Consider the following 14,724-nt stretch of genomic DNA (forward strand, 5'->3'; position numbering starts at 1 on the left):
AAATAGATTTTTTAAATCACATTTTTTTCCTAAGATACACATTGATTAGGATTAGATGATCTCTCTTTGGTCTCTTCTGTAATTCTCATTTAGATAACATGAAAGATAGACTCATTGAGATAATTAACAGAATCAAAGGATGTTTTGGTTGTAGTTCTCACCTGTTGAATGGATGAAGGTATAGCAATACTCAAAATGTCCCTAGAGACTGTTCAAGAGAATCTGGCCATCAGGGTCCCCCCAAGTGAGCCCTGTGTGACAGGAGACCACAGATGGTCTGGAAAGGATTGCAAAGGACCAGGTAGAGTGTTGGTGACTAACGGGCTGCCTCCTGAGGGCAGAAGTTCCTGCCTTTGACTTCAGCCCCAGCCCTAACCTCCTTATCAGTCTGCAAAACGGAACTGGACCCTAGGAGCGATCTCATTAGCCACTATCACTCTTGGACCTGAAACCCATTACCTTCTCCGGGTCCGGGCCCCTCGCAGTGTGGGGAAGTTCCTGGGAGGAAGATACCACAAGGGGCCGGGAGCAGAATTTGCTCCAGGCACTGGGCCAGTCCGTGAGGGCTCCTGGATCCGGGGGCTCCACTCCCTTCTCGCCGGGCTCCCGGCCAAGGAGGCGCGGCCGCAGTCCCGGGAAGCCCCTCGGCAGCCAGCCAAGGGCCCTCCGAGGATCTGGATGGCGCGGATGGCGCGGCCTCCACCTGCGGGCGGTGGGGAGCGCGGCGAGAGGAAAAGTATTCCCCGCGCGCCGGCATAAGGCGCGCCCTCGGTCCGGCATAAGGCGCGCCCTCGGTCCGGCAGGCCCGGGTCAGATCCTCCCGCCGACCTTCGGCCCGCCCCCTGCAGGCGGCCCAGTTCCTCCCCGGCTCGGCTGCCCCTGCCCGGCCCTAGAGGGAGCGCCTGTAGCCAGCGCCCGGAGAAAGGAGTAAGGCGGCGCGCGGCTTTCCGCCCAGGTACGGGTCGGAGCAGCCCCGGGGACTGGCGTGGGGCGGCTGCGGGTTGCTGGGTTAGCGCGGCGCTGGAGGCGGCCCCGCTTCCTTGGACTCCGGGGCTTGAGGGGCCGGCCCAGGGCTCCCTGAGCGCGAGGCCGCCGCCACCGCCCGCTCACCCAGGTCAGACCCGGAGGACCTGTGTGTGTGTCGGGGCCTGGGGTGAGAGAAGGGACTCGAGGGGAAAAGTGGAGCGGGAAACAGAGAAGGGGAACGTGAGGCTTGAACTGGATGGGAGAGCTCGAGGGGAGAAGGAGAGGGATGAATTTGAGGGGGAAACGGGGGCGGGGGGTGAACTCGAGGGGGAGCCAGGAGGAGGGAACGGGAAGGGTGAACGTGAGGGGTGGACTTGAGGGAAGATCTTGTGGGTGAACCCGAGGAGGGAACGCAAGGGGATAGTGAGGGGGAATCTCGAGGAGGGAACAGGAGGGGTGAACGTGATGGGGAAACAGGAGGAGGGAACGGGAAGGGTGGCGTGAGGGGTGAAGGAAGATCTTGAAGTGTGAACTTGGGAAAGAAACTTAAGGGGAGAACCTCGAAGAGTAACGAGGGGCGAGAACTCAGGGGGACTTCAGGGGGACTGGAGGGAGGAGGCGCCGGGTCTGGCGGAGTCGCCTCGGAGACCTGTGGCGCTCTCGGACTTGGCGGCGCCGCCCACAGGTGGTGCTGGGTGGCCCGTCCCTGAGGGAACTGCGTCCTGGGTGATTTCTCGGAACAAGCAGGTGGATGGAGCTGGGGTCCCTGCAACCCCAAATGCGTCTGTAAAGGAGTTTTCCTTTTAAGGAGAAAGAGCAGACAAGAAAAGTATGATCATTATTGAGAAATAGAGAAACCTACCAGAAGAAGGATGTCCTTTCAACTCTGCTCACCGACAGCTCTGTTCTGTTCTCCAAGTAGTTGCTAATTCGCACCTTGCTCCTATCCCCCTTCCAGAAAAAATTTTTCGTTATTATCGTTAGAATGGAAATTGGCCATAAGCCTTGAAATAACTGTTGTAATGCCACTGAACCCTATACACTAAGCGTTTTTGAAAACTCAAAGAATCTTCATGGATTTTCTGGTTGTTTCTAGTTTTCTTGGTGAATTAACTAATTGTACAGGTGCACTTAAGGCCTCTTAAGCATTTTTATAATTCACACGGATCTGGTAGCCGGAGAGTTGTTTAATGCCAGCACATGAAATGAGGGGCTCTGAATTCCTTGTTCACTGTGTAGAAGTGCGAAAAGTTAGTTACTGAGGAATAAACTATTTGTCTTGCCCTTCTACCTAGAAGTTTCTAAGTTCAACTTCTGGTTATTTCCCCCAGATCCTGAATGTTTACTCCCATAAAGCCATGATCTTTTTGTTTTGGGTTACAGGCCCAGGGCCCCGGTGCAGCCTGGACACAGTATTCAAGGTCTTGGCGTCTGAGCATTATTATGCCTTATTTTCAAGCTTTGTTAACGGTAGGTGATAAAATTGAGAAGTGTTCTGGATTTGCCAGAACCTAAGTGCCAAGTTTTGATAGATAAATGGGGGTGCATGTTATTCTTGCCATATTGATTTTTATTACATTATAAAAGATAATTATTTCAAAATGGGAAAATTTACAGACGCGTAAGCTTTCAAAGATAACATGGGCTTTATGAATATATTGATGGGATGTCTAGCATGTGAAAAATTACATTCATTTGTCTTAGTCCTTTAAAATTATTATCTGGGGACGAAAATGCAAACTAAAAGATTGAATTTGGTAATCTTTAATATCAACTTAGTATATGTGTGTATATATACATATATTACAATTTGGTCATGTCACATAATTTGGTAGCATCATCTTGTCCTTTTTCGACTACATCTTTACACGCTAAATTTTTGCATTTATTCTTTGAAAAATAATTTTCTCTGTCAAATCCAAAATATTTGAAGGTCCATTATTTGCTACAAGTGGTTTTGATAAATATTTGGAGGCTGAAATACCCTTTAGAACGTATAGTTCTTTTATATAAATCATATAAAGTTTGTAAAATGTTTATTATGTAAATAATTTCTGCAGTGTTATTTGCAACTGCGTTTTCTTTTTCTTTTTACAGACAAGGATCCTTTCATTAGTTTTGTCTGGGAATTGATAATTTGAATGATTGTACCTAACAAACTCCCTTCCCCTAGTAATAGGAAACAAACTCAGTTATTCATCAGAGGGTAAATAGAAGATTTCTGATAAGCTTTCAAATTGATTCACAGATGATCGCTTACTACTTTGCTGACACATAGGGAGTTAGGAACCTCAAGTTGGGAAGCATTACTCTTTTGAACTAAAATCATCTGTCATTGGACACTTAATTTCTACCATGAACTTAAACATTATGACCTTAAAAGCTTTCTAATCTTTAGTTTTCTTTTCTGAAAATACGGGTTACAATAATGCTTTTCTAAAGAACTTCTCCTGAGAATTAAATGACATACTGCATGTAAAATTTTAAGCACAGTAGGTACCTGGAATATGGTACGCAGTTAAAAAAAAGAAAACTAGTCACTGTTAATATCCATTTTTCCTAATATCTGAGGGTGATTAGACACTGTGGATATGTTTATATTTATAGGTCATTTCTTGATAAAAAATGCAGAACCTCACATAAAAGTAGTATGCTGATAGTTTCAAGCCTGAATTTGGCCTTCAAAAGTGTTTCTTTGGGTCAGCTCAGTACTTTAAAATAATTGATTTACTTACCAATATTTTCAAATTAGTTAATTTTGTGTAAGTTCCTGGAGTCCTGGCTTCTCCTGAAAAAATGGAGGACCAGGCAAGACAGCTCTTGCAACTGTTCATAGCAGAAGCCAGGAGGAGTTGCCCACTTTGGATGGAGTATACAGTCTCCACTTTGCCACGTTGCTGTCATCCTCTGCCTTTATTTCATCAAGACCTGCTTCGCTCATGTATTTCACCTCCCTCACCCCCGCAGACATTTGACTTTGTGACTTCTGACTCTGGAAATATCCGTTACTAACTTGAACAGTTCGTTGTGTGGCTCACACAATAACTTAACTGTCATCCTTTGAAAAGGAGAATAATCCTATATTGCAACTTACAAAGCAGTTACTCATAAAACTCAGGTGATACTTATATCAACTCTGAGAATTTGTTCAGACATGCATTATTATCCCATTTTACAGCTGTGGACATTGACTTACACGTTTATACTAAAACTTAAAATAATGATCTGGTGACTTAAAGTTTTTGAGGGGCTCACCTTTTAAAGATAGAGATTTTTTTAAAGGAAATTATAGCCTTTCTTTTGGTTCTAGCATTTATTTTAAGCAAGTACTTTAATCCCCATAACTATCACGGGAGAAAATGAATGGTGGAGAACTGAATACATGTACAAAAGTATATAAGTAGATTTTGTATTTTCCTCTCTGCAAAACATTTTAAAGCAAATTGAAGGGAACAAAACATTGGTTATGACTCATTCAAAACAGAGCATACATATAACTGGACAAGGTCTGTTTTAAACTATACTTTACTGTTGTTGGAAAGCTGGAAAGAATGTGTGTCCGGTTCATCTGGTCTGTAATTAAGCTAGACCAGATTTCTGTGACCAGTTAAGCTAGACCAATTCCTGTGTTTTAGTGTTCTGTAAGAAAAGAGACACCTGAAATTTGTTTGGTGATTCAGACTGGTGTTTTACATGGCAAGTTTAGTTTTTTGTAGGTTTCTTTGAACCAGGAGGGCTTTGTTTTATTATTTTCATGATCATCCCAGGAGAATAATCTATAGAATAAATTAAAATCAGGGATATTGCATTTACAGGTGTAGTAACTGTGTATAGTCCTGCTGATGTGTGACTATGTATGAGAGAAGTTCAAACCAGTCTGATAGAGGCTGAGGGAAAGCATCTAGGCAAAGACAACAGCAGGTCCTGGGACAGAAAAGGGTTTAACAATGTTCTAAGTCCCATCAGAAGGCAATTGAGGCAGAAGTCACTGAGAGTGGTGAGAACACGGGAAAGTCAGAAATGGCCAGATCATTCAGGGTCTGGAGAACTTGGTAAAGAATGTGGATTTTGAGGGATTTTTAGCAGGAAAATCAGATGATCTGATTTCTATGTTGACATCATCCTGGCTACTCTGTGGAAAGAGACAAAATTCTATAGCTGGCCAGCTGAAACTCCGGTGTGTTTCTTCCATCATAGGCAGGAACTTCTTTTGAATCTGATGTAATCCTTATGTGATGCAGTGTAAGCAGCTTGATAGAAGTGGGTCCATAAAGGGAAGGATCTGTGAATAATATTCTACAGAATATACATGATGAATGTTTATAAAAGTGAAACTCGTGATATTCAAATATTGCTTGGTTTTGAGTAAAGCTATATGCTGCCTTCTTATCGTGTTCTATATCAATGAGGCAACTTGTATTTTCATTAAAAAATGGTGCCTCTATGTATTTTGGAAAGTTAATGACTAAATTTATTGATATTTGCATTATATTAGAAAAGAAAATGTGCCTATGTTCACTTATGAAGCAGTTACTACTAAGGTGGGTTTCTAACCTCTTCTACCAATGGATTTGGTCATTACATGTGAAGTATTATGAGATACAGAGCTTGGAGAGAATGGGTTTTTGTTTAACTTATGTACTCTCCTTAGAGGTTATATGAGTAAAGAATTAAGTGTTTGGAGTTCAAATATGAAGGCCCATGAATGCAATCATTTCAAGAAAAATAGCTTTTATTTTTCTATTTTTTTCCTTCTGTAATATTTCTAGGAAATTGTCCATCCAATCTGTTTTTAGATTTATTAATATAAAATTATCTTTTTAGTCTCTGCTCTAATTTGTTAGTCTTTTCGTACTTAATGTTACACATCTGTACCTTCTTTCTTGCTTGTTTTTTCTTGATCAATCTTGACAAGGATCTCCCTATTTTAAAAAAATCACCTTTAAAGAACTATTATATTTATGAATCCCCTAGTCTGTCTTTCTCTTTTCCTGTAATGTTTTTCTTTAATTTATACCCTTCTTCTCTCCCCTTTTTCTACTTTCATTGGTTTTATATAATTTTAGCTTTTCTTCCTTTCTAATGTGAAATTTGAGGCTATATATTTTCCTCTGTGCACTGCTTTAGTTGCTGGTTTCTATTTCTACTGCTTTTTCTTTATTTTATGTTTCCTTTATTCTCCTTTCCTGAATTTTTTAATTGAATGGCTTTTGTAAAGTCAGGTTTTTTTCCCTTTCATATTTTGGAGACTATACACGGTAATTTGAGATTCTACTATTACAAGTATTTGACATATATATTTTTCTTTTAAAGTCTAAAGTTATTTCTAACTGCTTCCTGAACTATAGAGGAACTTAGAACATTTTAAATCCTATCACGTTTCCACTTTTGATTATTACTGTTCAGCCTTGTCCAACATAGCCCATTATTGTATCCTACTATTAGTGTTAGTTTAGATACAACATAAAGTTTCTTTGCTGTTTTCAGTAATTTAGACCTTTCTTGCAGGATCATTGTCATTTTTGAAGCATATCCTTTAGAAGTGCTCTTTCTCAGGGGTCAGTGGTGTTAAACTTTTTTTTTTTTTTCTGAAAAATACCTTTATTTTGCCTTTCATCTTGAAAGATAATTTTATGGGTACTTTTGTTAATTTCAGATTAGCAATTATTTTCTTTCAGTGTTTTGAATATATTATGCTACTGTCTTCTTTTGAAAAATCAGCAATCATTCCAATTATTTTCCTCTGTATGTAATAACTCTTTTCTATCCGGTTGACTTTAAGAGCTTCTTATTGTCTTTGTTGCTGTATAGTTTCATTGTGGTGCATATAAGTGTGAATTTCTTTTTATTTATCTTATTCGAATTTTCCTGAATTGGAGTGTTCATAACTTTCATCTATTTTGGAACCCTCTCAGTCATTATTGGTTGTCTTTTCTCCATTCTCTTATTTTCTCCTCAGATTCTGATTAGATTTGTATTAGGCTGAATCAGTCAAGAAAACAGAGTTAATGCCATATAGTTCAACAGAAGGAATTTAATATGGAGAATTAGTGACAAATGTTTGTCACATCTGAAAGCCAAATAGGGGATAGTGAGGCAATTTAAAAGTTAACAGTGGCAAAAAACTGTTGTCACTTCCCAGGCTGCAGGAGGTAGTCTTAGCAGAAGCCAGAATCTGAGGCTATCTAGAACCCCGGCGGTTTCTGTCCTACAGGAACAGCGACCATAGAGAGCCACAGCAACTGATGGAGACATCACCATAGAAAGCAAAGAAGGCAGAGGAAAAATATTTTGATTTCTCCCTTCTCCCTACTTGGGACTCATTGGCAGAATTTCTCAGGGCAGGAAGCCAGTTGGACAAGGAGTGTAGGAAATATGGTTTTGAGATGTCACTTCCCAAGATTCAGGAGATGGATGATTATGCATGGATGTCAGAGCAGCCTGACCATCCCATTCTCCTCTCCATATCTTTTAACCTGGTTTTCACATTTTTCTATGATTTTGACCCCCTGCATTACATTCTCGGTAATTATATTGCTGTGGTAAAAGATACATTACATAAAATTTTCCTTTCAAACTATTTTTAAATGTGCAGTTCCGTGGCATTAAGTACAGTCACATTGTTGCCCAACCATTAACACCATCCATCCCCAGAAATTTTTTATTTTCCCAAACGGAAACTCTGCATTCAACAATAGTTCCTGTTCTCTCTTTCCTCAGCTGCTAGCAACCACAATTCTACTTTTTGTCTTTGAATTTGACTATTCTAGACACCTCATATGAGTGGAATCGTGTATTTCCCTTAGCGACTGGCTTACGTTGCTCAACATAAGGTCTTCTAGGCTCATCCATCTCATCCATGTTGTATTATGTGTCAAGTTTCCTTCCTTTTTAAGGCTGAATAATATTTCTTTTCTTTTTTCTTTCTTTCTTTCTTTTTGATTTTTTTTAGACAGAGTCTCTCTCTGTCGTACAGGCTGTAATGCAGTGGCACGATCTCAGCTCACTGCCACCTCTGCCTCCTGGGTTCAAGTGATTGCCTCTGCCTCACCTCCCGAGTACCTGGGACTACAGGCATGTGCCATCACACCTGGCTGATTTTTATATTTTTATTAGAGATGGGGTTTCACCATGTTGGCCAGGTTGGTCTTGAACTCCTGACCTCAAGTGATCCACCTGCCTTGGCCTCCCAAAGTGCTGGGATTACAGGCGTGAGCCACCGCGTCCAGCCAAATAATATTTCATTTGTAGGTGTATACAGCATTTTGTTATCCATCTGTCAGTGGACATGTAGGTTGTTTCTGTCTTTGGCTATTGTGAATAATACTGCCATTAACATGGGTGTACAAATATCTCTTTAAGCCTTTGATTGAATTCTTTGGCTTATATTCAAGAGATGAAATTTTTATCCTATGGTAAGTCTATATTTATTTTTGTGAAGAATTGCCGTACTATTTTCCACAGCAGCTGCAATATATTCCTGCTAGCAATGCACAAGAGTTCCAATTTCTCTACAACATTAATAACACTGAAATCTCTTTCTGGGTTTCTTTTTTCTAAATAATAACTTATAATGAGCATGAAGTGGTATCTCATTGTGACTTTTTGATTTGCGTTTTCCTAATTATTAGGATGTTGTACATCATTTCATATGCTCATTGACCATTTGTATATATTATTTGGAGAAACTTCTAATCAAATCCTTTGCTCATTTTTTAATTGGGTAGGTTTTTTTTTGAGTGGTGGGAGTTATTTATATATTCTGTATGTTAACCCTTTATCAAAGATATGATTTGCAAATGTTTTTTCTCATTGTGAAGATTGTCTTTTCACTTTGTTGTTGATGTTTTGTACATCCCTTGATATCCAGAAGTTGTGGTTCTTACCAAGTCCAATTTATGTATTTTTTCTCTTCTGCTTGTGCTTTTGGTGTCATAGCCAAGAAATCATTGCCAAATTCATTTTCATGAAGCTTTTCCCATATGTTTTCTTCTAAGTGTTTTATTATTTTAGCTATTATGTTTGAGTCTTTGATCTATTTTGAGTTAATTTTTGTATGTGATCTAACAGTAATGTTCTTTTGCATGTGGATATCCAGTTTTCCCACCACCACTTGTTAACAAGACTGTTTTTTCCCTATTGTTGGAAATCATTTGACTATATTTCTGGGCTCTCTATTTCACTCTATTTGTCTATATGTACCAGTACCACAATGATTTGATTACTGTAGCATCGTAGTAAGTTTTGAAATCAGGAAGTATAAAACCTCCAACTTTGTTCTTCTTTACAAGATTACTGGAGATCCTTTGAGATTCCACGTGAGTTTTAGGATGTTTTTATTTCTATATCTGCAAAAAAAATCATTGGGATTTTGATAACAATTGCATTGAATTTATAGATCACTTTGGGAAATATTGACATTTAACCAATATAAAATCTTCCAATCCATGAACACAGGTATCTTTCCATTTATTTGTGTGTTCTTTAATTTCTTTCAGCAATGTTTGTAGTTTTCAATACACAAGTCTTTCATCTTCTTGGTTAAGTTTATTCCTAAGTATTTTATTCTTTTTGATTCTATTGTAGATGAAATTATTTTCCTAATTTCTTCTGGTTGTTCATTGTTAGTATACAGAAAAACAACAGATTTTTGCATGTTGATTTTGTATCCTGCAGCTTCGCTGAATTCATTAATTAGTTCTAACGTGTGTGTGTGTGTGTGTGTGTGTGTATGTGTGTATGTGTGTGTGTGATTCTTTAGGATTTGGTACATATAAGATCAAATAGTCTGTGAACAGAGATAATTTTAATTCTTTCTTTCCAGTCTGAATGCTTTTATTTATGTTTCTTGCCTGATTGCTCTGACTGGGATTTCCAGTAATATGTTGAATAGAAATGGTAAAAGTGGGCATTTTTGTTTTGTTCCTGATCTTAGGGAAGAAGCTTTTAGTCTTGCACCATTGAATATAATGTTAGCTATGGGCTTTTTACAAATGGTTATTATGTCAAGGTAGTCTTTTTCTGTTCTTAGTTTGTTGAGTGTTTTTATTTTGAAAGGGTGAATTTTGTCAAATGCTTTTGCTGCATCAACTTAAATGATCATGTGTTTTTTCCCCTTTCTTCTGTTAAAATGGCATATTACACTGGTTGATTTTCATATGTTGAATAATTTTTGTAGTCCAGAATAATTCTCCATTGGTCATGGTGTATGATCCTTTTAACATGCTGTTGAAGTTAGTTTGCCTGTATTTTGAGGATTTTTGCATCAATCTTCACAGATATATTCATCTCCAGTTTTCTTCTCTTGTAGCGCCACTGTCTGGTTTTGGTGTCAGGATAATGCTGGCCTCATAGAATGAGTTAGGAAGTGTTCCCTCTTTTTAACATTTTTAGAAGAGTTTGAGAAGGATTGTTGTTAATTATTCTTTAAATGTTTGGTAGAATTCACCAGTGAAGTGATCTGGTCCTGAGATTTTGTTGTTGTTGTGGTAGAGAAGTTTTTGATTACTAATTCAATCTCTTTTATAAGTGATACCTCTATTCAGATTTTCTACCTCATCATGATTCAGTCTTGGTGAGTTGTGTGTTTCTAGGAATTTGTCTATTTCATCTAGTTTATCCAATTTATTAGCATACAAATGTTAACAGTACTCTCGTCTAATCATTTTTGTTTCTCTGAAATTGGTAATAATTTTCCCTCTTTGATTTCTTGTTTTAGTTATTTATGTCCTCTCTTCTAGTAAATCTGCTTAAAGGTTTGTCAATTTTGTTGATCCTTTTGAAGAATCAACTCATGGTTTTGTTGATTTTCTCTACATTTTTGTTCTCTATTTTATATATGTCTGCTGCATCTTCATTATTTTCTAGTGTTTTTTGTTTTTGTTTTTGTTTTACCACCTTTAGGTTCAATTTGCTACTCTTATTCTTGTTCCTTGAAGTGTAAAGTTACATCATTGATTTCATATTTTTCTTCCTTTTTTAAATTTAAGCTTTTAGAGCAACAAATTTATCTCTTAGCAGTACTTTCACTGGATTCTGTAAGTTTTGCTATGTTGTATTTTTATTTTCATTTGATTCAAGATATTTTTGGTTTTCTCTTGTAATTTCTTCTATAACTTATTGGTTGTTTAATAGTGTACTGCTTAATTTCTACGTATTTGTGGATTTTCCAGTCTTCTAGTTTCATTGCATTTTGATCAGAAAGGATGTTTAGCATGTTTTCAGTCCCTTTAAAATCATTAAGGCTTGTAATGCACAAACACATAGTCTATAATGAAGAATGTTCCTGTGCACTTGAGAAAAATGTGCATTCTGTCATTGTTGGGTACAGCGTTTTGTATATGTCTGTTAAATCCAGTTGGTCTATAGTGTTGATCGTGTCCTTTATTTCTGATTTTCTGTCTCATTGTTCTGCCCATTATTGTGGATATTGAAATCTTCTACTATTATTGTAGAGCTGTCTCTTTTCCCCTTTAGTTCTGTCAATGTTTGTTCATATATTTTAGAGCTCTAAATTTTGGTACATGTATGTGTATAATTGTTATGTATACTAGGCAAATTGACCATTTTATCATTATCCCATTTTCTTTGTCTCTTGTAAGAGTTTATGACTTGAAGTCTTTTATAGATAGCATATAGTTGCATCAGGTGTGTTTCTTTCTAAAATTCATTCTGCCAGTCTCTTTTTTGATTGGAGAATTTAATCTATTTACATTTAAGACACCAATAGAGAAGAACTTACCATTATCATTTTTTGGTTGTTTTTTGATGTTATAACATTTTTGTTACTCATTTCCTCTAGTATTATCTCCCTTGTATTTAGTGTATATTTTGTAATGACATGTTTTGATTCTTTTCTTATTTTCTTTGTGGCTACCATGGGTATATACTGAAATTATAGCAACTTATTTTAAACTGATAACCAACTTAACTCAATTACTTATAAAAATTCTACTGCTTTACAGCTCTGCCCCCACACTTTGTTATTGATGTCACAAATTACATTTTACAAATTGTAGATATATAAAATAGATTAACATAGATTTATAACTATTTTTATGCATTTGTGTTTGAAATTAAAGATAAAAAAGTGGCATTAACTACAATTACAGTACTACTGGGTTTTATAATTTTCAATGTAATTACTTTTACTGGAGAACTTTACATTTTCATAAGACTTCAAGATATTGTCTAGCATCCATTCATTTCAACCTGAAGGGCTCCATTTGGCATTTCTTGTAGGGCAGATGGAGTGGTAATGAACTCCATCCATTTTTGTTTATCTGGGAACAAAAATTAATTTTGTTCTCTTTTTTGAAGGATAGTTTTCCAGATATAGAATTCTCAGTTGACAGGTTTTTTATCTTTCAGCACTTTAAGCTGCCTTCTAGCTTGCAAGAGTTCTGCTGAGAAATTCACTGATAATCTTGAGAGTCCCTTGTATGTAATAAATTGCTTTTCTCTTGCTGCTTTTAAGTTTCCTTTTTTTTTTTTTTTTTTGTCTTTGTCTTTTCACAGCTTGATTATAATGTCTGGGCTTGGGTTTCTTTGGATTTGCCTTCCAATTCAGGGAGCCTCTTGAATTTCCAGATACATGACTTTCCTTAAATTTGTGAAGTTTTTGGCCATTATTTCTTCAAATAAGCTCACTTCCCCTTTCCCTTTCTCTTCTCCTTCTTGAGCTCTCATAATGTATATATTGTTCTTGTTGGTGACGTTCTGTATGTCCCTTAGGCTCTGTTTATTTTCCTTCATTCTTTTTTCTCTCTGCCCTTCAGATGATAATTACAAGTAATTTGTCTTCAAGTTCACTGATATTTTCTTCTGTTTATTAGAGTCTGCTCTTGAACTCCTTTAGTAAGATTTTTCAATTCAGTTATTTTATTTTTTATATCCAGAATTTCCATTTGGTTGTGTTTAATAAATTTATCTGATTTTGTACAGTCTGTCTTATTATAGATACTTTCACATGTTCCCTCTATCTCTATTCTCTGAAAACAAAATTGCGTAAAATGGTATTATTTCTTTTTTTCTTCTTCTTTTTTTTTTGAGACTGAGTTTTGCTCTTGTTGCCCAGGCTGGAGTGCAATGCCACGATCTTGGCTCACTGCAACCTCCACCTCCCAGTTTCAAGCGATTCTCCTGCCTCAGCCTCCCGAGTAGCTGGGATTACAGGCATGTACCACCATACCCGGCTAATTTGGTATGTTTAGTAGAGATAGGGTTTCTCCATGTTGGTCAGGCGGGTCTCAAACTCCTGACCTCAGGTGATCCACCTTGGCCTCCCAAAATGCTGAGATTGCAGGCGTGAGCTGCCGTGCCTGGCAAAGATGGTATTATTTCTTTAAAAAATATTTGATAAAATTGATTGTTGAAATCATTTGAAAATTTTCTATGTATTCTTTTCTATTCGTTTCTACTTAATATTCATCAAATATTTATGGACTGTCTACTATGTGTCAGGCATGTTTTTAAAGTCTTTGAAGTGCATCAGTGAAAAAACAGGATAAACATTTCAGGCCTCAAGGGGCTTACATTCTGGTAGTGGAGAAAACAAATAAAACATAATTATAGGAAATTATGGAGAGTGTTAGGAGGTGATAAGTGTTATCAAAATGCAACAGGGTAAGTGAGACAAGGAGTTGGGAGGCAGGATGGGATGTAGGAAGTCAGATTGGAATTTTAATTAAGATGATCAGGGTGGGACTTACTGGGGACGTGAAGGCTGATGTAAGACTTGAAGGAAGTGGCGGCGTGAACCATGTCAATATCTGGAGAAAGAGCATTCTAGGCAGAGGGAACACAGATAACCCAGTGGGAGATCAGCCCTGCTGTGTTTTAGAATGAGAATGAAGCCAATTTGGTTATTTTATTAAAGAAGAATTAAGTGCATGTTTACAAAAACAAGCAGAATAATTGTTGAGATGAATCTGAAGATCCTCAAGTAAGATACATTTTTCATTGTATTATGACCAATTTTTCTATCTTAAAAAAACCCAGAAGCTCAATATATAATAAATCTATTCAAAAAGATGAGTATTCATTTTAAAAATGTAGCTTTGCGAGTACCTTTTCAGAATTATGGTAAATGCACGTATCAAAATATGTTAAATATATATGTTGAAAATAATTGTTTGGCTTACATGATCATATAACTAAGAACTTAATTATATGTTTTAATTTTATAGGCTCGAGAATTACTTTTAATTTTGTGCATGCTAAAGGATTAGGGAAAATATACAAACATTTTTATGTCAAGTGCAATTTACTGTAGTTATTAAGTAATTAGTTGTTTACTAGCTGTGACATTCTGTTTCATTCTTAAAGAATAAACAACTTTGTATGGTAAAAGTATAGTTTAGCAGTCAGGAGACTTGATTCTAGCTTAATTCTAGCCTCATTATTTTGAAGCAGTCATTTTAAATGGCTTCATTTTACCTATGTGTTGGGAGTTTTGTTCATCTGCTTTATATGGAACATAGCTAGGTATATTCTGTTTCCAAAATGCCTCGTTTTTGTCATTTTGTGATTATTGCTTTATAATGTTTTATACTGTATTGATACACTGCTTTAAATATTTGATTGAGAATTGTTAAAGAAAAAATTGCATTTTAAACAAATGCCTGCTTATTTTTAGTGTCCAGCTCAAATCTTTTCCTGACCACTTTAGAATTTTCTCTGATTCTTTTCCTGATCACTTCAGAATTAATTGCTTTTCACCTGGGCTATTATAGTACTTTATTCATATTATTATTTATC

The 14,724-nt window shown here is 37.1% G+C and overlaps 1 protein-coding gene across 1 annotated transcript in view; it reads left to right on the forward strand.

The window, feature by feature from the left end:
- Window positions 1–669: 669 nt before the first annotated feature.
- MYO3A (myosin IIIA) overlaps window positions 670–14,724 on the forward strand; it is a 259,578-nt gene continuing 245,523 nt past the window's right edge. Inside the window, exons 1-2 of the mRNA XM_012002014.1 lie at window positions 670–955; window positions 2,350–2,436. The gene's annotated coding sequence lies outside the window, so the exon portion shown is untranslated. The remainder of the gene's footprint in view (window positions 956–2,349; window positions 2,437–14,724) is intronic.

This window comes from Mandrillus leucophaeus, unplaced genomic scaffold (assembly GCF_000951045.1).
Source record: "Mandrillus leucophaeus isolate KB7577 unplaced genomic scaffold, Mleu.le_1.0 Scaffold673, whole genome shotgun sequence".
NCBI classification, from domain to species: domain Eukaryota; kingdom Metazoa; phylum Chordata; class Mammalia; order Primates; family Cercopithecidae; genus Mandrillus; species Mandrillus leucophaeus.